General features: G+C 36.9%; 1 protein-coding gene and 1 long non-coding RNA gene across 2 annotated transcripts in view; both read left to right on the top strand.

Annotated features, from left to right (window-relative positions):
- Positions 1 to 26,427, top strand: part of LOC141621801 (trans-resveratrol di-O-methyltransferase-like) — a 29,025-nt gene that overhangs the window by 1,381 nt on the left and 1,217 nt on the right. The window lies entirely within an intron of this gene.
- On the top strand, positions 19,928 to 20,866 carry LOC141621800 (uncharacterized). Its single transcript, XR_012532683.1, has 3 exons — positions 19,928 to 19,980; positions 20,122 to 20,195; positions 20,834 to 20,866. It is a non-coding gene; the product is annotated as an uncharacterized LOC141621800 (long non-coding RNA).

Raw genomic sequence — 26,427 nt, 5'->3', positions numbered from 1 at the left:
CATGTATTAACATTACTTCTATAGTACTAAAGTTGGCTTGTGTGAGTGGTAATGACTCTGATCTCTTAAGCAAGTGGTTAGATATTCGATTTCTGACTCTTACGAATGAAAAGTTCAAACTTGGGAGGAGTTAACCTATTAAATTACATTCGGTGCCCCAAAAAAGATTGCCCTATCTATCGATAAGGGATACTCTTGATCAAAAAAAAAAAAAAAAAAAAAAAAAAAAAAAAAAAATAACACTAATTACTTCTATAGTATTCAGTCCCAGGAGCAAATGATTTTTCTCAAATTACTATAATATTGGTTTTTACACCCGTATACTCAAATAATGTACGATAAATTTCTATAGATATAATAGGATATGGTACATACATAGTTTATGTCTAAGATTTTATATATGCCGCATAATCAAGATAATCAAATAACTCCCATTAACATAATATTGACATAAGATGACTTAATGTTTGATTAACTAAAATTTTTTGCTTGAAAAAGAAACCCAAGATAGAGTTTATACACGTGATACTCCAAAATATTTTAGTTTTGCTCATGATACCGGTGTGTTTTTCAATTTTCCATAGCACTCATTTTCTTTTGTCTTTTTTTTGACACTAATAAACCCATTATACTAAATGACAAACTAGAACATAGAGTTAGCCTGTTGCCAGGCTTACAGACCAGGAAGGATAAATAACAAACAAAGCACGGATTTTACGGATGGAATTCCGCACACTAATTGGGACTGGCAAAGAGGTTGCCAGAACTGCAGATAGTTTACAACAAGTGACCTGAAAACAAACATAACACAGGCCCACTGAATGGGCATAGCGCATAGCTTTTAACAGAATTCTAGTTGATGCATCCAAAAATGAACTCGCCCGTATAATGCTTGAGTCGGAAAAATCCAAATCGGAATAGCGGATGCAGCAGGTGAAACAACGTGTTCTTGGGACATTGTGTGGGGAAACAGAGATCAAAAACACTTTTCGTGGAAGTGTTGATTGACCCAGAACAGCAGCAGATGCAGCTAATCCATAAAGTGATCGAAAATTTGTAAAACTAACCTCTGAAAGTCGACTATGTGATTGCAGCAGATCTTCAATAATGCGACAAGTAACCGCAGGGTCAACAATATTGTTTCGAAAAAGCACGGAATTGCGAGTAGTCCAGATGTCTTGGAGAACACAACAGAAGTAAAGCAGCAGCCATTTTCGATCAGATGCCAAAGTTTGACGATAAAGATATGACACGAAATCTGCAATCCAAGAGATGAAAGGAATAGATGGGTTAGCAATAGTGTTGATCCCCAGGGCAGATGCTTTCCAAATATGCTGGGCAATTACACAGGTTCGAAACAAATGCTCTTCAGTTTCAGGGGATGCCCGACATAGTGGACATACGGAGTTGACTGGGACATGTTTTAAAAGCAAATTATCAGTTGTTGGCATAATGTTATGAGCCAAACGCCATAACATAATCGAGTGTTTGGGCGGAATTCCCTTCCTCCAAACAAGCTTCCAAGGAAAGCTATGGACAAAAGGGCGGATACAGCTGGAAGCTGGAGATTCTGACCATAGGAGGGAATAGCCAGATCTAGCTGAGTAAGTGTCGTCTTCTGTATATTTCCAGTAAAGAAAATCATCAAAGTTCCGTGCAGGTGGTTCCAAAGCAATAATTTCCTTTGCGCAGGTGGGGGAAAAATATCTGAAAACCATGTTAGGATTCCAGTCACCCGATTCCAGTAAGAAATCAGAAAGAGATGGTGTAGGATCTGTAGCCGGAACTGGAACAGTAACAGATGGCAGAGAACCATTAATCCAACGATTGGACCAAATATCCACAAAATTCCCCTTACCAAGCTTTCAACAAATACCACTTTTAGCCGCACAGACGGCTTTGCAAATACCAGACCATATAAATGATGGATGAGAAACGCGAGATTTAGCTAAAGGGATAGGCAAATCTCGGCCATACTTTGGAACCAAATATCTTGCCAGTAGCGCTGTTGGCTGTGAATGGATACGCCAGAAATTCTTAAAAAGCAAAGCTTGACTGAAGAGGTGGGAGTTTTTAAAACCAAGACCTCCATATTCTTTCGGTGCTTGCAGTACACTTTGGGAAACCTAGTGAATAGACTGCTTATTCCAATCATTACGCCACCAGAAAGATGCCAGCAAGGCATCTATTTTACGGCACACACCAAGAGGAATAGGGACAACGGAGAAAACGTGATTCAGGGAAGCAAGCAAGATGGCCGAAATAATTATCAATTTACTTGGTTGGCTGAGATGGAGAGCAGACCAGGAAACAATGCGAGTAACAAGCTTATCAATATAAGGGAGAAACAGCTCAGACCTTTTTCGAGGGAAATCAATAGGAACTCCCAAATAAGTACCAAAAGCAGGCACATGAATCATCTTCAAAATAGAAGTCAGATGCTCTCGGTAGTCCGCAGGTGTATTCGGGCTAAATTTAATAAAGGACTTATTAAAATTAACCATTTGACCCGAAGCCGCTTCAAAATCCCTGAACAGATCCCTTAAAGTCTCAAAGGCCAGCGGTGTTGCTTTGCAGCAAAGAAGAGCGTCATCCGCATAAAACAAATGCGAAAGAGTAGGTGCATATCTCGAGATCTTAATGCCGGTTATGGAGCCAAATTTTTCAGCTTTGAGTAACTGGCGAGACAAAACTTCCATACACATAATAAAAAGATAGGGAGACAGTGGATCCCCCTGTCGAAGACCACAATACGAACGGAAAGATTCTGAGGGTTCTCCATTAATAAGCACCCTATAAGAGATGGTAGCCACACATTCCCAAATAATGTTCTGCCAGAAAGTTGGGAATCCCATACGTTTCATTATCAGCATGAGGAAAGTCCATGAAACACGATCAAAGGCTTTGTTCATATCAAGCTTAAGCACCGCGTAACAGTTTGTACCTTTTGTCGTTTTGTTAATATAGTGCAGCACCTCGTGGGCAACAAGACAGCTATCAGTCATCAGGCGTCCAGGAACGAAAGCTTGCTGAGAGTCGGAAACAATTGAAGGTATCACAAGCTTAAGCCTATTTGCAAGACATTTTGATGCAATATGATTTGAGTTTTTTTATACATGTAGTATTTGTTAATTAATTGTCATATTTATCCTTTGTGATCGTTGCTTTCACCAAACGTATTACGTATCCTTATCAAACTCATCCAATATGATATCAACAAGTCTCCCATGTGACGGGCATCCATCACAATAAATGAGAATTTGTGGGTAGATAAGACAAAACATATTGCTACTTCCTATGCACTCTGTTTTTATCTTATCTACTCCACATGGATAATACTGAAACTGTCGCAAATTGGCGATAGATATACCCATCACAAATGAAAATTTATAATATGATATTAGAAGTCATTCATCTATATTGAGAAGGAGTGAAGACCACAGAACAATAGAATGATGTGTTCGTCAAGATTTTATTTTGATAAGAAGATAAGAGAGGAACAAAAACATGTAAAATTTAAAGTTTTATTAACAAATTAGTGTATATCCCTGTGCTACATGGTATTTTTTAGTTTTTTTTTATAAAGAGTCATTTTCATTAAATTAATTGCATAAATTAATTTTACTTATAGTTTAATAATGTACTAATAGTAAGAGATAAAAAATGAAAGTTACTACCATTAAAAGAAACTTTAAGTTAAGTTATTTTTGTCTTTAAATTATTTTTACTTTACTATAAAAAAATAACTCTATAATGTTATATCATTGAATGAAACTAATTTATGACATTAAAATACAATTAAGTGATATGAAATGTAATTAAAACGCGTATACACTTATAATGAAAACAGGTAAAAACAGTATACCACGCATTAAAAGACGATTTACGAATAATTAAACTAATATTTTTTTTATTTCTAATAAAAAAATATATAAAAATTGGTACATCCTAAAAAAACTATATTTAGAGTGTAACTGATGAAGGATAAAATAAGAAGCAGATTTACGTAATTTTAGAGTGTAAGTAATGAACAATAATTATGATAAAGCTTGCATAAGAAGTAGATTTGCGTAATTTTATATTTTAAGCGATGAAGAATAATATTTATGGAAATGATTGTATAATAAATTAGAGATAGTGATTCTTACTTGTAAAAGAGATAAAATATAAAGTTATTATTGTTTCTATATATAGTTCCGACACATGTTTAATATAATAATTGAAATGCAATATAATGGGTTATTAATAATCTCATTCACAATCTCATTCCCGGTGAGTATTTGAAGAAAACAAGAGGCATGAAAGAGATATGTGGAAAAGACTTTTTGTATATTAATTGATGCAGCATAACAACGTAATTACAATGTATATATACAACAACTCACGCCTTGATACTTTCCTAAACACCAATTTACAATATTCCTAATTAGAAGATATGCATAATAATATCAAGGGTACGATATTATTATGATATGGTAGGATATCGTATAATATCGTTCTATACTCCCCCTCAAGTTGGAGCGGTGGGTAAACCAATGCCCAACTTGCCTTGTAGATACTCAAAAGCGTCGCTATTAAGGGCTTTAGTAAATAAATCAGCTCGTTGCTCCTTACTCCGCACATAAGATGTTGAGATTGTACGAGCAAGTAAATGGTGGCGAATGAAATGGCAATCAATCTCGATATGCTTGGTGCGATCATGGAAAACGGGGTTTTTGGCAATGTGTAATGCAGCTTGGTTGTCACAGAAAATTTTCATAGGCTCGGTGTGATCTAGACCAAGAGAACGAAGAAACGACTTAAACCAAAGCAATTCACTCGTCACTGCCGCCATGGCACGATACTCGGCCTCTGCCGTAGATTTTGATACTGTTGCTTGCTTTTTCGCCCTCCAGGAGATGGGTGTATTCCCTAGTGACACAAAATACCCCGTTATGCATCGTCTAGACATAGGACAGGTTCCCCAATCAGAGTCACAGTAACCATATAGCTTCAAATCAGATTGTTTATCCATGATGATGCCTTTGCTAAGAGACCCTTTAATGTAGCGTATTACTCTTAATGCGGCATCCATATGTTCCTTGCGTGGGGCATGAATAAATTGCGAAAGAATATGCACGAAATAAACTAAGTCAGGTCGTGTAGTTGTCAAGTATATTAGACGACCAACCAACCGTCTATACTTCATAGGTTCTTTGAGTAGATATCCGTTAGCAAAAGCTAACTTGTGATTTGGTTGCATAGGCGTACTGACAGGCCGAGCTCCGTCCATTCCCATTTCTTTAACAATATCTGTCGCATACTTTTGCTGGCTAAGGAACAATCCCCGAGGACCCGACGCCACTTCTAAAACCTAAAAATATTTGGGTCGTCCAAGGTCTTTGATTCCAAACTGCTTGTCGAGGAAATCTTTAAGGCGTGAACAGGCTGCATCATTGTTACTCACAATAATCATGTCATCAACGTAGACTAAAATCCCCATAAAAATGTCCGTCTTGTTGTATGTAAAAAGTGAGTAATCAGCAAGCGATTGAACAAACCCGTATTGCTTCAAGGAATCGGCTAACTTTGCAAACCAATTTTGTGAGGCCTACTTCAAACCATATAGCGATTTTAACAGCCTGAAAACTTTGTGTGACCCATTCGTTTCAAATCCCGGTGGCAAGCGCATATAGACTTCTTCGTCTAAATCTCCGTGAAGAAACGCATTGTTCACGTCTAGCTATGCTATGGACCATCCTTTGTGCACAACTATGGCAAGGAGGCATTGAACACTTGTCATCTTTGCAACGGGGGCAAAGGTTTCATGATAATCGACACCCTCTACTTGAGTCAAACCTTGTGCCACCAACCGCGCTTTATACCGTTCAAGTGTGCCATCGGCCTTATACTTCACCTTATAAACCCATTTGCATCCAATGGGTCGCTTTCCAACGGGCGGGTCGACAATTCTCCAAGTCTGATTTTTCTCAAGGGCCTCGATTTCTTTTCTCATTGCTTGACTCCTCTCAATATGGTTTGCAGCCTCAGAATAGTGTCGTGGCTCCTTGATTGTATCAATTGCGGCTAAATAGCACCTGTGGGTAGAAGAAAAACATTTGGTTGCAACATAATTAGCTATTGGATAACGATTACCTTTCTTTGAGGTCGTTGATTGGTCCAAGTGAGCATGCTTCGTGGGGTTTATTATTCTTGTCGATTTGCAAATGTAGTCTTTCCGCCAATAGGGCTCGAATTTTTCACGAGCTCCTCTACCTGCTGGTACTTCCTCGACAGCTTGTTCGATCACCACGTCGTCCTCCCTATCATTGGCATTCTCAATGACTGTATCATCTGCATTCTCAATTATATCATCTGCATTGTCACTCCCCCTATCAACCATGTCAGGACTGTTTGGCTCATCCATCGATATGTAATCCGACGGAATATCTTGTGGAATATCAGCCTGTGTATTTAATTGGTCTGGGTCTTTGTTGGCAGTAGCATTAATAGAGAAAGGGAACACATGTTCATAAAAAACAATATCCCGAGACTCAATTTTTCGTCGCGCAAGATCATAGACTTTCCAGCCCTTTTTACTACTCGGATATCCAATAAAAATGCAATGCTTGCCTCGTTCTTTAAACTTATCCTTTGGTTTGTCTTTGTTGTGCGCATAACAAAGACAACCGAAAACCCGAATAATATCTAGGTGAGGTTGGACGCCATATATCATTTCATATGGAGTAAGGTCATTAAGAATTCGCGTTGGAGTGCGATTAATTAAATATGCAGCTGTGAGTACGCTTTCCCCCAAAAACGCAATAGGTAAATTTGCTTGGAAGAGAAGAGCTCCAGCCTTTTCCAAAATGTGCCTATGCTTTCGCTCTACTCTTCCATTTTGTTGTGGGGTATCTATGTTACTAGTCTTAAAAATCATCCCGTGTTGACGGTAATACTCTTTCATTGTTCCTGAAAGGAACTCAGTGCCATTGTCACTTTGGACTACTTTTACTTGCTTACCGAATTGAGTTATGGTCATTTGGCAAAAATCCATCAGTAGTTGGCTTACTTCCCCTGTATCTTTCATCAGGTAAACCCACACTCCCCTACTGTAGTCGTCTACAATGGTAAAAAAATAATGGGCACCTGACAAGCTACTCGTAGTATAAGGATCCCATATGTCGCAATGAATAAGGGCAAACAAAACATTACTTCTTTTATTATTTAACTTAAAAACGGACCTTGTTTGCTTAGCACGACAACATGGGTCACAAACGTCACGATTGTTCCAAATCAAATTACTGCCAACTAAACTGGAAAAAGAAGACAAAATACTACGAGATGGATGACCGAGCCTCCGGTGCCAAAGTCGAGTATTGCCACTCGTTTGGGTTGCAGCTACCATTTCTTGATTATTCTTCAGAAAATAAACCCCATCTTTGTGCTCCCCCCGTCCAATCGTCGTCCTCGTATATTGGTCCTGTATAACACAATAGGTAGGGTAAAATGTTACAATGCAGTTGTTTTCTTCTATTAACTGCTTAATTGGTATTAAATCACAATTCAAATTGGGAACATATAAAATGTCTTTTAAGATAAAATTCTCCCGTATGGCAATTTGTCCATGCTCCTGAGCAATAATGCGAATTCCATTCGGCAGAGATACGGTGGAAGGGGCTTCCTTTCTGATATTTTTAAGCAATGCGCGCTGCCCATCATGTGATGAGAGGCACCGCTATCTAATAACCAATTGCCAATAATTAATGTACTCGTCGTACCTGAGAGTTTCTGATTACCTTCCGCCTGTTTTGTCCCCAACAGCGTGCGTATTTGTGACACTTCCTCTGCCGTGAACGCCTGCATTTCATTTGTTGATGCCGCGTTGGCTGCTTGGAACGTGCTTGTTTGCCCCCTGATACCACGTCCATATCCACGACCTCCTCGACGTCCGCGGCCTCGGCCTCTACCTGGTGCTTTCTCTGGAAATTTCTCTCAACAATTCTTCTCCTCGTTGTAGAATTTTTTGCAATAGGCACATCGTACTGGTTCAACTTCCCCTGCCTCTTTGTTCATTCCAATGCCGCGTCCTCTACCGTCTCCATTGGTCGTATGAACCGCCTTTGCTGCATCATTAATCTCCTCTTTTCCTTTGGTTACGGCTCTATGTCTCTCCTCCCTCAACACAAGTGCGTAAACCCTGCTAAGTGACGTAATGTCATCTTCCATTAATAAATTGGTGCGAACGTGTCCATAGAGACTTGTGTCAAGTCCCATAAGGAACTGATGGACCTTTTCGTCTTCTCGTTCCTTAGCTAAGGCTGATGCTGCTCCGCATGTACATTGAGGGACATGACTGTAATTTTCGAGCTCATCCCAAATGGCCTTCAACTGGGTATAATATTTCACGACTGACTGATTCGCCCCTTGCTTACAGTCATTTAACTCGCTTTTCAACTGATGTACGCGAGGGGCATTACCAGTCGAGTACCGTTCTTTCAAATCCTTTCAAATTTCCGTCACACTTCCTGAAAAAGAGATACTTGGGTGAAGTCTCGGTTCAATAGCATTTCTTAACCAAGCTTTTACCATTGCGTTGCATTGACGCCACGCAACAGCCTCAAGTGTCTCCTCTTCTCTTTCGACAATAACCGATTTCTTTACGAGTCCTTCGACGAACCCCAATTTATTTTTGGCGTCGAGGCCGTTCCGGACAGCATCGGCCCAAAGTTCATAATTTTCACCATTGAAGATTGTTTGTGTTAGCGACAAACTTGGACTATAAGACGGATGGAGATATAGTGGCGATGACGGAGCAATTTTTTCAATGGTCTTGCTCCCATTTCCTTTCTTTCCATCACCACTTTTACCGTCTTCTCCCGGCATAGTCTAATGTCGCAAATTTGATATTTTTTGTGTGTGATTTATGCGGAAGTCTAGATCAGGATCGAATAGCTCTGATACCATGAAGAAAACAAGAGGCATGAAAGAGATATGTGGAAAAGACTTTGTATATTAATTGATGCAGCATAACAACGTAATTACAATGTATATATACAACAACTCACGCCTTGATACTTTCCTAAACACCAATATACAATATTCCTAATTAGAAGATATGCATAATAATATCAAGGGTACGATATCATTACGATATGGTAGGATATCGTATAATATCGTTCTATAGTATCCAATTAAATAGGCCAATTTAAGAGATATTCTTTTAGGCGGGAAAACTATTAAGAGTTTTATTCACATAATAATAATAAAGGTGAGTGAGGTAGTAAATAAATAATGAAGAGATAATAGTCGAATCCATTTTTCTCTACAATACAAACATAGGGAAAATTTGAAACAAAATTTCCATACTCCATTTCTCATGTTTTTACTTTTGTGTCCAAATAAAGTGTAAATAAGTTATATGACATGAAATATGTCTCATGTTGTTCACGCACTAAGTTATGAGTGTGTTTTTGTCGTTACTTTTTATAGAAAGATCATCATTTTCTTTTGTTATGATATAACGCTATTATACTCGGGTCTTTATATTTATGAAAATATGCAAGCAAGTTTTAAATACTATGATCCATCCATTTTATATATTTTTATTTTTTGAAGAGAGTCTTTTACTTTTATTTTTCTAAAATATAATTGTCCAAAAATTATGCACCCTTTAATCAAATCTATAGACAACACTTTCTTTATTCAGACAATCAAATACAATTCACCTAGTTCACGTACGTATGACAGAGAAGTAAATGATTAAGTGCTTAAGATGCTTGATTGCTCTTTGGAACGTGAGGTCATTGGACCAGATCCAATTCGTCTCTGTAAGTTAATTTAATTCTTAATCATGTATATTCTAATTACTAAATGAATATACGAATATAAAATACGGAAGAGATAAATAAAGATCGAGAATTAAACCTCCATCCATTGCTTATCGATATTCTTGATCAACTTTTACCCAAATAAAGAAATAAACCCGTTTCTGATATAAACCCTTGCTGCTGTAAAACCCGTCTGCTTAGTGTGCCTTTTCTGATTTCGGTTCCGAACCCTCCTTCTCACAGATTTAGATGGTGTATATTTTCTTAAGGGAGAGTAGGTTTGGTGGCCTTATTAATCAGAAATCGTGTTGTATTTATATTGATTTTGCCATCAAAAATCAGTTGCAAATATAGAGGAGTGAGTGGTGGTCAACTGAGGGAAATGGGGAGACAAAATAGGGCAGTTTGAGTCCATGTTTTGAATGCCAAAATAATGGGCCACAACTTTAGTATTTTCAATAACTGAAAAAATCCAACATTCTCTCACTTGGCCCATCTATGCAAGAGAAACTTCATGTACGAATCATAGCGACGAATTCTCTAGAGCGAGAATTAATCTTCCATGTATTACGATACACTTAGTCTCTCACCACTCACTCTTAACTTAATGAATAAACCATATGTTTACTCTAGGTCAAAACATAATGATATTTCTCAATAAAAATAAATAAATAAATAACCAAAGAATGTACGTACATAATCCAAAATGAGAAAATATCCAACTAAATGAAAATTTTCAATACAATAAATAAATGTATCACATTATGGGACTAAGGCCCATATTCACTACATGACCCTTGAAACCTTTAGGTGGCATGCCTTTAGTCAAGGGATTAGCAATCATTAATTCAGTGCTAATGTGTTCTATGATCACTTTCTTTTCCTGAACACTCTCTTTTATGGCCAAATACTTAATGTCGATGTGTTTACTTCGACTTCCACTTCTATTATTCTTAGTCATAAATACCGCAGCTGAATTATCACAATACATTCGAATTGGCCGACTAATAGAGTCAACGACTCTTAGCCCAGATATGAAACCTTTCAGCCATACACCATGTGAGGTAGCCTCAAAACAAGAAACGGACTCAGCCTCCATAGTAGAAGTGGCTTTCAATGTCTGCTTAGTACTCCTCCAGGATACGACTCACAATCGACTAGCATAAACACATATCCTGATGTGGATTTTCGTGAATCAATGCAGCCAGCAAAGTCTGAGTCGGAGTACCCCACCACTTCAAGACTATCAGTCCGTCTATATATAAGCATGTAATCTTTAGTACCCTGAAGGTACCTCAACACTTTCTTTGCAGCCTTCCAGTGATCAGTGCTTGGGTTACTCTGATATCTGCCTAATACTCCAACAGCATATACAATGTCAGGTCTGGTACAGACTTGAGCATACATAATGCTACCAACAGTTGAACCATATGGAACATTTTTCATTTGTTCCATTATATCTAAATCATTCCTGGGACACTAGTTTAAACTGAATCGGTCACCTTTCACAATAGGTGCTACACTTGGTGAACAATCTTTCATTCTGAACCTTTCAAGTACTTTATTGATATAGACCTCCTGAGACAAGCCTAAAATGCCTCGGGATCTATCTCTATGGATCTTAATGCCAATGACATAGGATGCCTCGCCCATATCTTTCATATCAAAGTTATTTGAAAGAAATTGTTTCACCTCATATAGTAACCCCTTATCATTGGTTGCTAGCAAAATGCCATCCACGTATAACACAAGGAAAAAAATCTTACTCCCACTGACCTTAAGGTATATGCATTGGTCCATGATATTTTCTTCAAAACCGAACGAAGAAATAACTTTATGGAACTTCTTATACCATTGACGGGAGGCTTGTTTCAAACCATATATGGATTTATTTAGCTTGCAAACCAAATGCTCACCATCTTTAGAGGAGAATCCTTCAGGTTGTTTCATGTAAACCTCTTCCTCTAAATTGCCATTGAGAAATGCCATTTTCATATCCATCTGATGTAGCTCGAAGTCAAAATGAGCTACTAATGCCATGACTACTCGAAGAGAATCTTTCTTTGATACAGGAGAAAATGTCTCCGTGTAGTCGATTCATTCCCTTTGAGTGAACCCTTTAGCAACTAGTCTTGCCTTATGTCTCTCGATGTTGCCTAGTGAGTCTCTTTTAGTCTTAAAGACCCACTTACATCCGATGGTTTTTACACCATCAGGCAACTCGACGAGATCCCAAACTCGATTAGACGCCATAGATTTCATCTCATCTTTCATAGCATCCATCCATAAGTTTGAATCTGTAGAACTTATGGCTTGTGAAAATGACATAGGATCATTATCAACTCCAACATTGCAATCCGATTCTTGTAAATATACTTCATAGTTGCCAGGAATAGCCGATCTCCTTTCTCGAATAGATCTTCTTAATGGAATTTGTTCAACCTCACGGTGAACTTCTTCCTCATTATGATCCACCCTATTTTGATCGACATTTTGTGGAATTTCTGTATTTGGTTGTTGAACTTGCGGTCGAACTTCAGGACTGTGAACAATAACCAACCTGTCACTTAAAACAGAGGGTGAAGCTTCATGTTGATCCTTTTCAGGTTCAACTTCTATAGTACTCCCACTGATTAAGTCATTCTCTAAAAATTTCGCATTTCTAGATTCCACAATCCTGGTACTATGAGACGAACAATAGAACCTATAACTTTTGGACTTTTCGGCATATCGAATGAAATGCCCACTAATAGTCCGTGGGTCTAGTTTCTTTTCTTGTGGGTTGTAAATTCTCACCTCAGACGGACATCCCCAAACGCGTATATGTTGCAAACTCGGTTTCCAACCTTTGAATAACTCAAAAGGCATCTTTAAGACGGCCTTAGAAGGAACCCGATTTAATATATACGCAGCCGTCTTTAATGCATCAACCCACAAAAATGAAGGAAGTTTAATATTACCTCTCATACTATGCACCATTTCAATTAATGTCCGATTCCTTCTTTCTGCTACACCATTCTGATCCGGAGAACCGGGCATAGTGTATTGGGCAACAATCCCATGCTCTTGAAGGAATTTAGCAAAAGGACTAGGTGCTTGTCCATCCTCAGTATATCTACCATAGTACTCACCACCTTTATCCGATCTCACAATTTTAATGTGCTTACCACATTGTTTCTCTACTTCAGCCTTAAACAATTTAAAAGCATCAAAAGCTTTGTCTTTGGAACGAAGTAAGTAGATGTACATATATCATGAATAATCTAAGAATGACCACTACATGTAAATCCACACATAAAAATTCGGGGAAGTGGTAATTGACCCCCATAACTCTTTATAATTGTGAAATTAACCTCCATAATTTTTAATTGGACTAATTTAGCTCCATAAGTTATATATTATGTGCAATTTGACTCCAGTTCAAAATCTCATCAAAATCTCATTGTATACCAACAAGTATAGAAGTGTATACTAAAATCATACAATCTAGTTAAACCAGTATATCCTCTTTGAATTTTCACTAAGTTCATTTCCATTCCCATCGTCTATCCTTTTGGTCCACCCAAAAATTTACTCCACTACGATTCCAAGCTCTAAAATACAACATTAATGGCTAGTTAATCACATCTAGAATTAATCCTACTATGGGAAAAATTAATTATTGTACTTACCGATTGTGTTTGCATATTTGGTAACCCTAATTACATACAAATCAAGTGAATAAGCAATTATTGGTCGATAATAGGAATTTCTAAATACAAATCAAGTGAATAAGCAAGTTTGAAGAATGTGTATCGTTTTAGAAGAAACAACTATGTATGGAAAATGTGTATTTGTAATACGTATATGGAGTGTATAAGTTTTTTTTTCTTATTTTTTTTAGTGAGAAATTGAGGAGATATTGATTTCAAGGGAGATATTAGATACAATTAAAATTGGGGCTAAATTGTACTTAGTGTATAACTTATGGGACTAAATTACTCCAATTAAAAATTATGAGGATTAATTTCACAATTATAAAGAGTTATAGGGCTCAATCACCATCTCAAATCAAACCAGAACATTAAAGTTATTATGACCAAGTGATTATAAGGTAGGGAAGACCACACTCTAAAGTGAATTTTTTATTTAGGTGACTCCTCATGAAATTTCTTAGATCAACCACTCGCCAAGTATAATAAATCGTGCATGAAAATGTAGTCTTTTCATCCAAAATAATAGTTATTTATTGCTTTTGGCACCAAGATTAAGGAAACATATTAAAATATTTTTGGACGACACAAATTACCCATCTCCCACCTTGTACATGGAGAGATCCACAAAAATATGCCAAAAATGGAAATAAATAATTACTGACTGATACACCCAAAAACAAAAATAGATAACTATTGGCAGGAATAGAGGGAGTAATAAATTAAGTGCTATAAATCAAGCATAACTAATATAGAATTAACTTATAAAACTTTAAAGTGACTTATTAGCCAACAATGTAGAAGAGTTTATGGTTTAAAGCTTGAATATTATTCATAAAGAATAAGAGTGTTTATACAAGATATTAGAGACCTAATTTACCATAACCTAAGAAGATACAATCTAATACAACAGGCAAGAGTACAATCTAGAAGATATGAGTTATGAAAACTAAAGTATACACAAATATTTACTAAGATACTAACGAATCTTTAACATGCCCCCGAAAGATAGACGGCCGAAGAGAATGTCCGATCTTGGACAACAGCATTTGAACATGTGCCCGGGGAAGCGGCTTGGTCAACACATCAGCCAACTGATCATCGTTAACAACCGAAGTGCCAAGAAGAGCCCCACATTGAACTTTCTCACGAATGAAGTTGTAATCGATTGCCAAATATTTCATCAGAGAATGAAAAAAAGGATTAGCACTGAGATGAGTAGCTCCAATGATATCACAAAATACCGTGGGAGCAAAAACAAAATTGACATGAAGCTCACGAAAAAGACTAGATAGCCACGTGAGTTTCGCAGCAGCGGAGGTAATAGAGTGATACTCAGCCTCAGTAGACGAATGAGAAACAGAGCGCTGCTTTTTGGAGATCAGGAAATCAGATTGCGACCCAAATAAACTTTGTAAGCATCAGTGGAGACGAATTCATCCGAATCAAGAACAAGAGGAGAGTCACGAAACAGATTGAGACCAACAACAAGTGTCCCATTTAGATAACGAAGAACACGTTTAAGAGCCTGAAAATAGGACCTAGTGGGTCTGTGCATAAACTGAGAGAGCTTGTTGACGGTATATGCAACATCCGGGCGAGTGAGAGACAAGAACTGGAGACCCCCAACAAGTGTCCGAAACCTAGTAGGATCCGAGTGTGGTTCTCCGGAATGGAGCGGGAGACGTTTCGTGGAATCCATGGGTTTGGACAAGGGCTTGGACTCGACCATATTGGCACGGGAGAGGAGGTCAAGAATATAACGGCTCTGACATAAGAACAGACCGCATGAGGAGTGACGAATTGAACCTCGACACCCAAAAAATACGACACACATCCAAGGTCCTTCAAGGAGAAACGAGCAGCAAGATCGTCAATAAAGCGTCGTACCGTGACAGAGAAAGCGCATGTGACAATAATATCATCGACATAGACAAGCACATATACAGGATTAGTAGCATGAAGAAAAAATAAAGAAGTGTGACAAACCAACAATCAGAAGTTGAGAGCGCAATTCAGTATACCAAGCCCGTGAGGCCTATTTCAAGCCATAAATGGCCTTTTTAAGACGACAAACGTGCGTAGGATGGACAGGATCAACAAATCCCGCAGGTTGGAACATATAAATAGCATCATTAAGAGTCCCTTGAAGAAATACATCATTAACATCTAGCTCACGGAGCCTCCAACCCTCGGCAGAAGCAAGACTAAGTAACACTCAGACCGTGGCATGCTTAATAACAGGGCTAAAGGTCTCGATGTAGTCAAGGTCGGGGAGTTAGTTAAACCCCTTAGCGACAAGACAGGCTTTATGTTTGTTAAGGGACCCATCAGAATTATATTTGGTGCGACATATCCATTTGCACCCAACTATATTCTGATTAGAGGTATGAGGAACAAGCTCTCAAGTATTAGTGGCGATGAGAGCATCAAACTGAACTTGCATAGCATTGCGCCAAACGGGTTGTGTCAGGGCTTGTTTAACGGTGGATGGCTCGGGTGAGGGAGAGAGTTCAGCATTGAGGTTGAGACGGTTAATAGGTTTGAATATGTTATGGGAAGCACGATTGGCGTGATGACGAGGGGGTGACGGTGGTGGTAGAGAATGGTATGGGGAGGTAGGGGATATGGGGGGAGACGGTGGTGATGTAGGATTATGGGCGACTGACCAGTGGTTGTAGGGGGTGTGTGTGGTGACTCTGGGGCAATAGGAGAGGCAGGGGGGAGTATGGGTGGCTCAGGTTCAGCTTATGGGACATCAGAGGTAAGGAGAGAAATGGTGAAGGGGCACCATTGGTCGGTGGTGAGAGTAGTAGTTGGATTGTCAGGTGAGGTGACAAATGGATAAACGGAGGCAATGAAGCGAACATGACGAGATGTATAAACACAATTCGAGGTGGGATCAAGACACAAGTAGGCGTGTTGACTCGGGGAATAGCCAACAAAGACACATGCTACAGAGCAAGGATCTAGTTTGTGAGATGTATAGGGCCTAAGCTAAGAGTAACAGAGACATCTGAAATTGTGAAGATGATGATATTTCGGGGGTTGACCGAATAACTTAGAGTATGGAGTTTGATTATTTAGGGTGGGGGTGCGGAGACGGTGTATCAAATAAACCACTGTCTGAAATGCAAATGGCCATTAGGAATGAGGTAGAGAGGAATGAGTGAGAAGTGCTTGATTATTGTCAACTATATGGCGACGACGTCGCTCCGCATATCCGTTGTGCTCCGGAGTGTCCAGAGGGGACGTGAGGTGGGATATGTCATGAGTGCCTAGATAGGGAAGAAGCTTGATGAATCCTCCTCCATTATCATAATAGAGGGTCCGAATGTCGAATTTATGTTTGAGAGGGTAAAGCCATACATATTTAGTTTAGTGATAACGAAGACGACATAGTATTTGAAGTGATCAACTGAATAAATAAGAGAAGTCCATAAGTCGCTAAACACAACCTCCAGAGGAGCGCCGGTCACAAGAGATGTAATATTAAATGGTAATTTGATGCCTTTATTAATAAGGCATGAATTACAAGGATTATTCTTAATATTAGAAATTTGAAGACTATGAGCTAATTGACGCAAAACAGGAAACAAAGAATGTCTAACTCGATGATATAAGTCGGAGGCACTAGAGACGGTATGAGACACACGAGCGGGAAAAAGTTGATAGACGCCATATTTGATAGGACCTTGATGTAGAAGTTACCCTGTTTTAAGATCCTTGACACAGAAAGACAAGGTAAGAATTCTATTGAAACATAATTGTCAGAGGCCCTTGCTTTGTCACGGTTTAGCGCTTTATTGACGACCTTGTTGTTCGTTTCTCCTTGAAGGACCTTGGATGTTTGTCGTATTTTTTGGGTGTCGAGTTTCATCACTCCTCCCACAGTCTGTTCTTAATGAGTTTCTCATGAATGAAGTTCAGGGGAGGATATTGGGGTATCTCGAGCATGAACCGCGACAATGACGGACTGATAGCGCGGATCATTAAGGCTCTGAAGAAAACGGCCAGTTATGTCTTCGCCAAATATGGGATTACCAAGAAAGGCTAATTTATCGGTAATGTTTTTGATTTTATTAATAAAGTCGGCTATAGAGGAAGAGCCTTTAGTCAGGTTGCGAAGTTTGTGTTTAAGTTGTTTGATGTGGCCACGAGATGGGAGGAAATAAGTGGTTGCAAGGATGTCCCAGGCTTCTTTCGTGGTGGTGGCTTTGAGGATTAAAGAACCAACGGTGGGGGTGAGGGTGCTTGCCATAGATCCCAAGAGAAGTTTATCTTGCTTGAACCATGTTTTGTACGCTGGATTAGAGGACACAGTGCAGGCGGCACTGGTGAGTTCTTTGGGCGGAGTAGTAGTCGAGCCGTCGACATAACCATAAAGGTCACAGTTGAAGAGGAGGGAGAAAAGTTGCAATTTCCAGCATTGGTAGTTTGATCTGATGAGTTTCTAAACGGAGTTAATATTGAGGAAAAAAAGAGGCTTGTTAGGCTCATCTTTGTTTGGAATGGTATGTGAGGAGGTCATATTGACAGAGAAAAAAAAACGATCAAGGGCTCGATACCATGTAGAAAATTTTATGGCTTAAAGCTTGAATATTATTCATAAAGAACAAGAGTATTTATACAAGTAATTAGAGACCTAATTTACCTTAACCTAAGAAGATACAATCTAATTCAATAGATAAGAGTACAATCTAGAAGATATGAATTCGAAAAACTAACGTATACACAAATATTTACTATGGAGTAAGATACTAACGGATCTTTAACAAACAAAGCCCATAGTATTGAAATGAGTTATATATAAGACAAGGACCTAAATATTCCTCTTTTTTTTACAGTGAAGGGATTATCCTATTAAAAAATCCAGTTAAGGACCTCAATTCACCTTCCGTCAACTTTGCTATTAAGTGAGTATATTGACAAATAATTGAAGTCGGTGTTCATGAGAAACAGAAGGAAGCATATTGATTCAAAGCAAATTTAAGAAAGTACTCCTTCAAATTCATCAACCCAGCCTAATTTGATACGAATTATATGACAAAGTAAACAACAACACAAAAAAAGAGTTAACTCTCTCAATGAGAAAACCAAAAAACAAAGAAAATCAATAAAAGATAAAACATCTAGAATTTTTCATAGCTTTTTGAAAGCAGATCTGGGGATTTTCCTTTCCCTTCATCTCCTTTCCTAACAGTTCATTTCTCTTCTTCAACCCATTTCTTCATAATCATCTTTCTTTATCTCTATGATTATGTTGATTTTGTTGTCTTTTTCTAGTCTTTTAATTGAAAAATTTTCAGTTTTTATTTCTTGATTTTCACTTTATCAAAAGACTCGACTTTAATTTACTCTTCATTTTAGCCTAGGAGAGTTCTTTTTAGTCACATATCTTAGTTAAAGAAAGTTTAAATCAAGAATTAGAGAGCAATGTTTCAAGAATTTGTCTTCAATTTGATTGTGATCGATTCTTTGTTATTAGCAAGTTTTCAGATTTGTTTCTTTTGAAAAGGGGGAAATTTTTTGACGTTGATAAACTAAGATGATACTGTCTTCACTTGCTAATAAATGTACAATAGCAAATTGGTAGATTTAGTTTTATTTTTGTGCATCATTTGTTTCTGGGTGTTTTATTCTGTGCAAATGGATGATGTAGTATAAATTAGCAAGTGTGGTAATTTGACTATTTTGTAAACTACCGTGTTTACTACGATCGTTAAATCGGTTAACCGATCTTTTGAACACCCTCTCTCTGGATCTCTGTGTTTTCCATTAGAACTTTTTATGGTTATTCGGTTCCATTTTTTTTTTTTAAAAAAAAGACTATCTCATAAGTTTTTTATTTTAATTCATTCTTTAATTATTTTCTGGGCTTTAAAGTGACATTCTTATCTAACGAGAATTTCTGGTTGTTGCCCCCTTCATTTATGCTTGCTTCCTGGTAATTTGGAAATCCTTGATTTCCTTCTACCTTTCTCATCCGCAAGGATGGTATAGATTGATTTTCGATCAATCTAGTTTCTTTACCTTATATATATATATATATATATATATATATATATATATATATATATATATATATATATATATATATATATATATATATAGAGAGAGAGAGAGAGAGAGAGAGAGATTGAATCATGTGAGGCACCCATGTTAGGGTGAGGTTGCTGACCCATCTCCACCATCCGATCAAAAACAAATGAATGCACCAGATTGTGCCACGTCCCACTAATTAAAATCTCAGGTATGTTGCTAATTTCCCGTCGTTTTACAATCATTTATTCAACTCTCCTCTTTCTCTCTTTTGTCATTTATCTTCGATCTTGACTTCTTCAATTTTGTGCTTTCCATCACCATTTTCGTCGCATTTCGATCATCTTCAATGCCTGCAACGATTCCGTTCTTCACTACTAGTCTAATCTCTACAATTCTTGATCGTTACACGATTTCAATTCCAATTACAATGACTGGTAATCTGTTCGCTACTTAATTATTACTCTTTATGCATTCAATTGATGTTTCTATTCTTCTAATTTCATTCAATCTCGCTTTTTCCCTAATTTTTCTGATTGCAATCGTTTGTGATTAATTTGACGTTTTTTTTTTGGTAGACGAGAAGATTTTGTTGGATTTGACTGAAGAAACCTTACAAAGCATGGAAGTCGGCATGGCGTTTCGCGATTATGTAATTAATCTCTCTCTTTCTTCATTATTTTCAAATAATTTAGGTTAGAGTAGCATGTGATTGTTTCGGGAAGATAATTTCTTCTTATTGTAACTTCAGAATAGTTTCACGACTATATATGTAATTAATCTCTCCTTTGATAGTTTTGTTGTTTAATCTCTTAGTTTGGTTCGAATAATTCAGCATAAGAGAAGAAATTGAAGTTATGCTTGTGATTGTTTGGGCGAAATGATCTATTTTGAATTCTCTCAGTTCTATTCGAATAATTTAGCTTAAGAGTATAAATTGAAGTTATGCTTGTGCTTGTGACTGTTGAGTGAAATGATTTCTTCTTATTGCGACTTTAGAATCGGTAAATCCGAAAGAGTATAGTCAATTGGTCATCCGTTGTTATTTAGCTAATATCGTGTTTCGTGGCCTTTATTGTTTTAAGGTATGGTCACATAATTGAATGCCATGCTGTTGCATTATATGGTGGTGCCTATCACTCAGCCAATATACGTGGGGGATATTTGCATTAAACATAACATAGGAGGTTCGGAGGGAGTAGTCGTACGTCTATATTACTAGATTACTTTGTCGGAGGTTCAATTATTAGTGTGAGTCTTAAGTGATTTGGTAATTTGTGTTGTCTCCAGAGTGGAAGAATCAGTTCAATGGACTTTCACAGGTCTCAAATTACTTGGTCACAAAAGTGATGATGAGTCCATCCGATTGTATGATGTTGCTAATGCCACGTATGTGTTTCCATCCTTTAACCTGATGTTAAAATCACGTTTGTACATTCATGTTCCTGAAGTGTTTTCTTTTAAATGTATGTTGATCTGTGTGCTGTGTTTGTGCGAGAGTTACGAGGAACACACTTGTCGCTTATCCATTTTTAAAAATAATGATTTCTTACTGTGTGTAATTAGAATATAGTCAATTAAGAACTTCTATAGATAATATTTTAGGTGCTAATATCTGCTCACTAGTATGGCTCAGTCACCGAACATCCCCATCAAAGCTAAATGATTAACTAGACGAGTGAACAGAAGGTCAGTGCAACCTTTTTCTGATTTTGAAGCTGCTGTAAAATGGTCATGTTTTAAATGGCATGTTCATGGATACATAGCATATTGTCAATACTTTTCACTTAATCTGTGGAATCTTAATAAATGGAGATAGGGGTGTCTTGGGATGTTAACATGGAATTTTAAGGCATTTACATATGTAATTTAACATTGGACTAACCCGAATGCGAGAGGTTTTCTACTATACCTGAAAAGGGCTACACATGCACCGACTCACCGAGCCTTGTTAGTGCTAGTTTGGGTTGAAAAATTCTTATCTACGAGTATAAGTTGTTATTTGTCTACTTTCATATCGGATTTGGCCATTGTCCTCTATTAGCTCAAAAGGTAGAGCAATGTGTTATTGCACATGGTGTGGGTTCGAGCCCCACATAGACGAACATATATAAAGCACTAGTTACACTTTGTAGTAACATTAGTTGTTCTATGTGGTAACAATAATTATCGAACAAAGTGATGCTAGCTAAGAATAACACTAGTTATTTGATAATGTAACATTGTTTCGTATATATAATAACACTGTTTATTTGATAAAGTAACACTTATGTTACATATATTGATAATAGAAGCTCATGTAGGAATTGAACCTACATCCTTTGTGCAATTGCACAAATGCTCTACCAATTGAGCTAATGAGCTAGTTTAGTAGAAACTGAATATTCCACCAACATACTACAGTTGATGTAATGGCCACAATATAAGTTTATAAGTCACCACTTCACTTGAGTATTCGAGTCATATGTTTCTCATGTTATTCCAAAGAGCATGTAGTGTTATTCCAAAGAACTTGTCATGTTATCACATAGAGTAACCGTGTTATTCTATTAACTTGTTACGTTATTCCATAGAGCCAAATAATATTCTGTGACACAAAAGCCAGGTATTATAACACAATATCCTATTATGATAACATAGTTATAGTTACGGATTATAAAGCGCGAAAAACCAATTCTATTGATCTGAAGACAAACTAGTTCCGTCGATGACCGTATAAGGCACATTATATGCATGTAAAATCTGAATAAGGTATGAGATTCACAAAATAAGGTCTGAGATTCACCAAATAAGGAAAAGAGCAAAAAAGTTGATTTAAAGACCAAGTTTCACAAAACAACCTCTAAGATTCACTGAACAAGGTCTGAGATTCACAAAGCAAAGTCTGAGATTCACCTAATAAAGAAAAGAGCAAAATAGGTTATTTTAACCAATTATGATGATCAAGTTTCACAAAACAAGCCTTAAGATTCACTGAATAAGATATGAGATTCACAAAATAAGGTCTGAGATTCACCAAATAAGGAAAAGAGCAAAAAAGGTGATTTTAAGACCAAGTTTCACAAAACAAGCTCTAAGATTCATCAACAAGATCCGAGATTCACAAAACAAAGTCCGAGATTCACCGAATAAAGAAAAGAGCAAAAAGGTGATTTTAACCACTTATGATGACCAAGTTTCACAAAACAAGCCCTAAGATTCACTAAATAAAGTATGAGATTCACAAAATAAGGTCTGAGATTCACCAAATAAGGAAAAGAGCAAAAAACGTGATTTTAACCACTTATGATGACCAAGTTTCACAAAACAACCTCTAAGATTCACTGAACAAGGTCTGAGATTCACAAAACAAAGTCTGAGATTCACCTAACAAAGAAAAGAGCAAAATAGGTTATTTTAACCAATTATGATGATCAAGTTTCACAAAACAAGCCTTAAGATTCACAGAATAAGATATGAGATTCACAAAATAAGGTCTGAGATTCACCAAATAAGGAAAAGAGCAAAAAACGTGATTTTAACCACTTATGATGACCAAGTTTCACAAAACAACCTCTAAGATTCACTGAACAAGGTCTGAGATTCACAAAACAAAGTCTGAGATTCACCTAATAAAGAAAAGAGCAAAATAGGTTATTTTAACAACTTATGATGATCAAGTTTCACAAAAACAAGCCTTAAGATTCATCAATAAGGTATGAGATTCACATAATAAGGTATGAGATTCACCAAATAAGGAAAAGAACAAAATAGGTGATTCCTAACACCTATAATGACCAAGTTTTAGAAAATTATTTTACATGTTCACAAAACAAGCTATAGGATTCACAACATAAGGACCGAGATTCACAAAATCAGGAGAAGAGCAAAACAGGTTATCTCTTATCACTTATAACAAAATTTAAGAATATTAGCTTCTAAGTTCACAAATTAAGCTCTAAGATTAACAGAATAAGGTCTGACATTCACAGAATAAGGTATGAGATTCACAAAACAAAGTCTGAGATTCACCTAATAAAGAAAAGAGTGGTTTGTGCAATAATTTTGCAACTTTACAGTGTTTCAATTGACTTTTTTCCATATTTTTAATTTAGTCAAAGACTCGTTACTCTTTGCCTTTGGATTATGATGGAATATATCAAAATCGCTCACTAAAGACCCACGAAAAAACCAAACAAAACCGTCAAAAGTTTAAAATATTTCAACCAAGTAATTACCACATAACCATTAAGAGAAGATGGGTTAGTGAATGAATATTAAAAGCCAACTTACATCAGCGGTGCGGTAAAGGGTCTTACAAGGCCTCGTCTTTATCAGAATGGTTGAAGTCGGCAAAGTTCCATTTACAAAGCTCCGCTCCAATGACACAAAGAAGGGTCCCAAAAGGGGAATTGAGCTTGTGTTGCCGAAGTAGCAAACCCAAATTATTCGTTAATCAGAAGGCATAGACAATCATATGTGGAGACCAACAAAGTAGGAATACCTCAGCTAAGGTATTCCAAACTTCGATCCAATAATGTTCTCCTTCAATGGTCGCAGAACATGCAGTCGTCAAGATCAATCTTGAATTTTGTCATCCCGCATATAGGTTCTCGTCTTATTAGCCTCCCTCGATGGGAATTACACCAGCTTTAGCACTTAAATTTTACAGAGATTTCAATACCATAATGTTCTCCTCTAATACTCGAAATGGTTTTATTACACCTATCGATCTTGAACTCGCCATACCGTTTATAGTTTCAAAGAACACCGCCAATGCCAAATGTATCCTTGTTTAATTACAACAATGTGTAAAGAAGAACCGACCGTGATAGCACCGAGAGAAGCACAAGCGATATCACACCGAGCAATGTCACTGCATCCGGAGACATGGATTCTAATGTCATTTGACGGAAGAGTTTGAGAGCTTCAACAGAACATCTTAATATGATTTCAGAAAAACTACCATTGTATACCAACGCCGCATATGTTAATCACAACAACAACAAACAATCTCCTAACGAAATTACTAAACCAAAAGCAAGATCCTTATTATTATTCTTCATATTATTATTGCTACTTCCAACAAAATCCAATCACAAATGCACAAGTAACACATAAGCAACGAAGTAGCAAAAATTACAACAACAACAAACATTCTAAAGCTTTCTAAGCAAAAATCCAATCACAGATTCAGAAGAACACATAAAAAACAAAATAGAAAAAATTAGGGTTAGGAATTTAAGAAAACATACATCAATCAAACAAGAAAAAGACCTCGTCGCTGTCAATCAAACGTCATCATCGGAGAGTCGTCGGATGGCGGTGGGCGTTGGTGATGAGAGAGTCGATGTATCAGTGTTACTGTGTTTTTTTTTTGGAACGATTTTATTTTTTTATTTTTATTTTTTTTTGGAACGAGTGTTACTGTGTTAGTAAGGGTAAGGGGAGCGTCGGGTGGGGTTTGGGTTTTGTTTGATGTAATAAAGGGCGTGTAATCTAGGAATTTGGTGAGGCCGGCCGCCTCGCCATAATGAGGTGCCTCACCGGATCCTACTCTCTATATATATATATATATATATATATATATATATATATATATATATATATATATATACTCACTTAACATCAAAGTTGACTGAAGGTGAATTGAGGTCCTTAACTGGATTTTTTAATAGGATAATCCCTTAACTATAAAAAAGAGGAATGTTTAGATCCTTGTCTTATATATAACTCCACAAAAAAATTACCAAAACCAAAACACAACCAAAAGCGATAAAACCTTCCCTTTCCCCCAAAACACAACCAAAAACGATAATCAAGAATTAATCCAATCCTTCTTATCTTTGTCAGAACCAGCAATTACATACATCGGAATATCTTTACTCGTCGAACGCTCGAAAGCTAATTGTCGTTTCAAAATCCAAGTCAGCCATTCCAAATATTGATGACAAATATTGTTAATCTACTTCTTAATTGGTTCTAATAAAGTCGTCAACCTTTCGGGCTTCGGTTGATTATTGGTGATGGGCAAAGTGAGTTTGTCCTTGTGGTTGTTGCTGCGACAGTGTGAGAGACTAGTATTAATTTGTAGGTGTTGAATGAAAGATTGAGGGGGCCATAGTTGTGATCATCATGATCATCAATCATACAAAGATAGAAGAACGAATTGGCAAGACCGCAAGAATTAGTCCGTTAATTTGCTGTTATTTTAGATGGCATGAATTTATTGAGATTGTTTGTTGTGTTAACGGGGAAGTTAACAGAAGGTTCAACGAGGTCCTTAGCTGGACTTTTTGAAAGTATAGTCCCTTAACTGGAAAAAGATTGAAAGTTCGGTTCCTTATCTTACCATTAACTCGTATTGAAATACATCATAGTATCTTACTCCACATGTGTGCGGCTAGGCAATGTTCATATTTGTGTTATATTAACTAGTTTAGATCCCGCGCAATAAATGCGCGGTATTTATAGAGTTTTTATTTTTAGAAAAAAAAAAAAAGAAAATTGAACTATAAAACTAATAAAAAAAGTTGAGTAATGTCATGAAATGTATATATTTTTAAATAAAATTAATGAAATTGTTTACAAATTTTTTATTAGGAGATCTTTTAGTTACAATTTAGCATACAAAGAACGAATTTTTCACAAAAATATTCGAGACAAATTTTAAATAAGCGATTATATCAAAATAGGAAAATAAATAAGAGATTTTATCAAAATAAAAAATGTGCTTTAGACAGGAAAACTTGAAACTTTTCCTATTCTTTTGGGCATTTGGTTCGGAGGCTTTAGGAAAGGAAAAGGGAATTAAAATGGGTGATTCCTTTTGTTGTTGTTTGTTTGACACAAACAAAGGATAACCCATACCCTCTCTTATCCCCAAAACCATCCACATCCATACC

Source organism: Silene latifolia, chromosome X (genome assembly GCF_048544455.1).
Source record: "Silene latifolia isolate original U9 population chromosome X, ASM4854445v1, whole genome shotgun sequence".
Lineage (NCBI taxonomy): Eukaryota > Viridiplantae > Streptophyta > Magnoliopsida > Caryophyllales > Caryophyllaceae > Silene > Silene latifolia.
The sequence above is the reverse complement of the archived record's forward strand: the minus strand, read 5'-3'. Positions and strand labels throughout refer to the sequence as shown.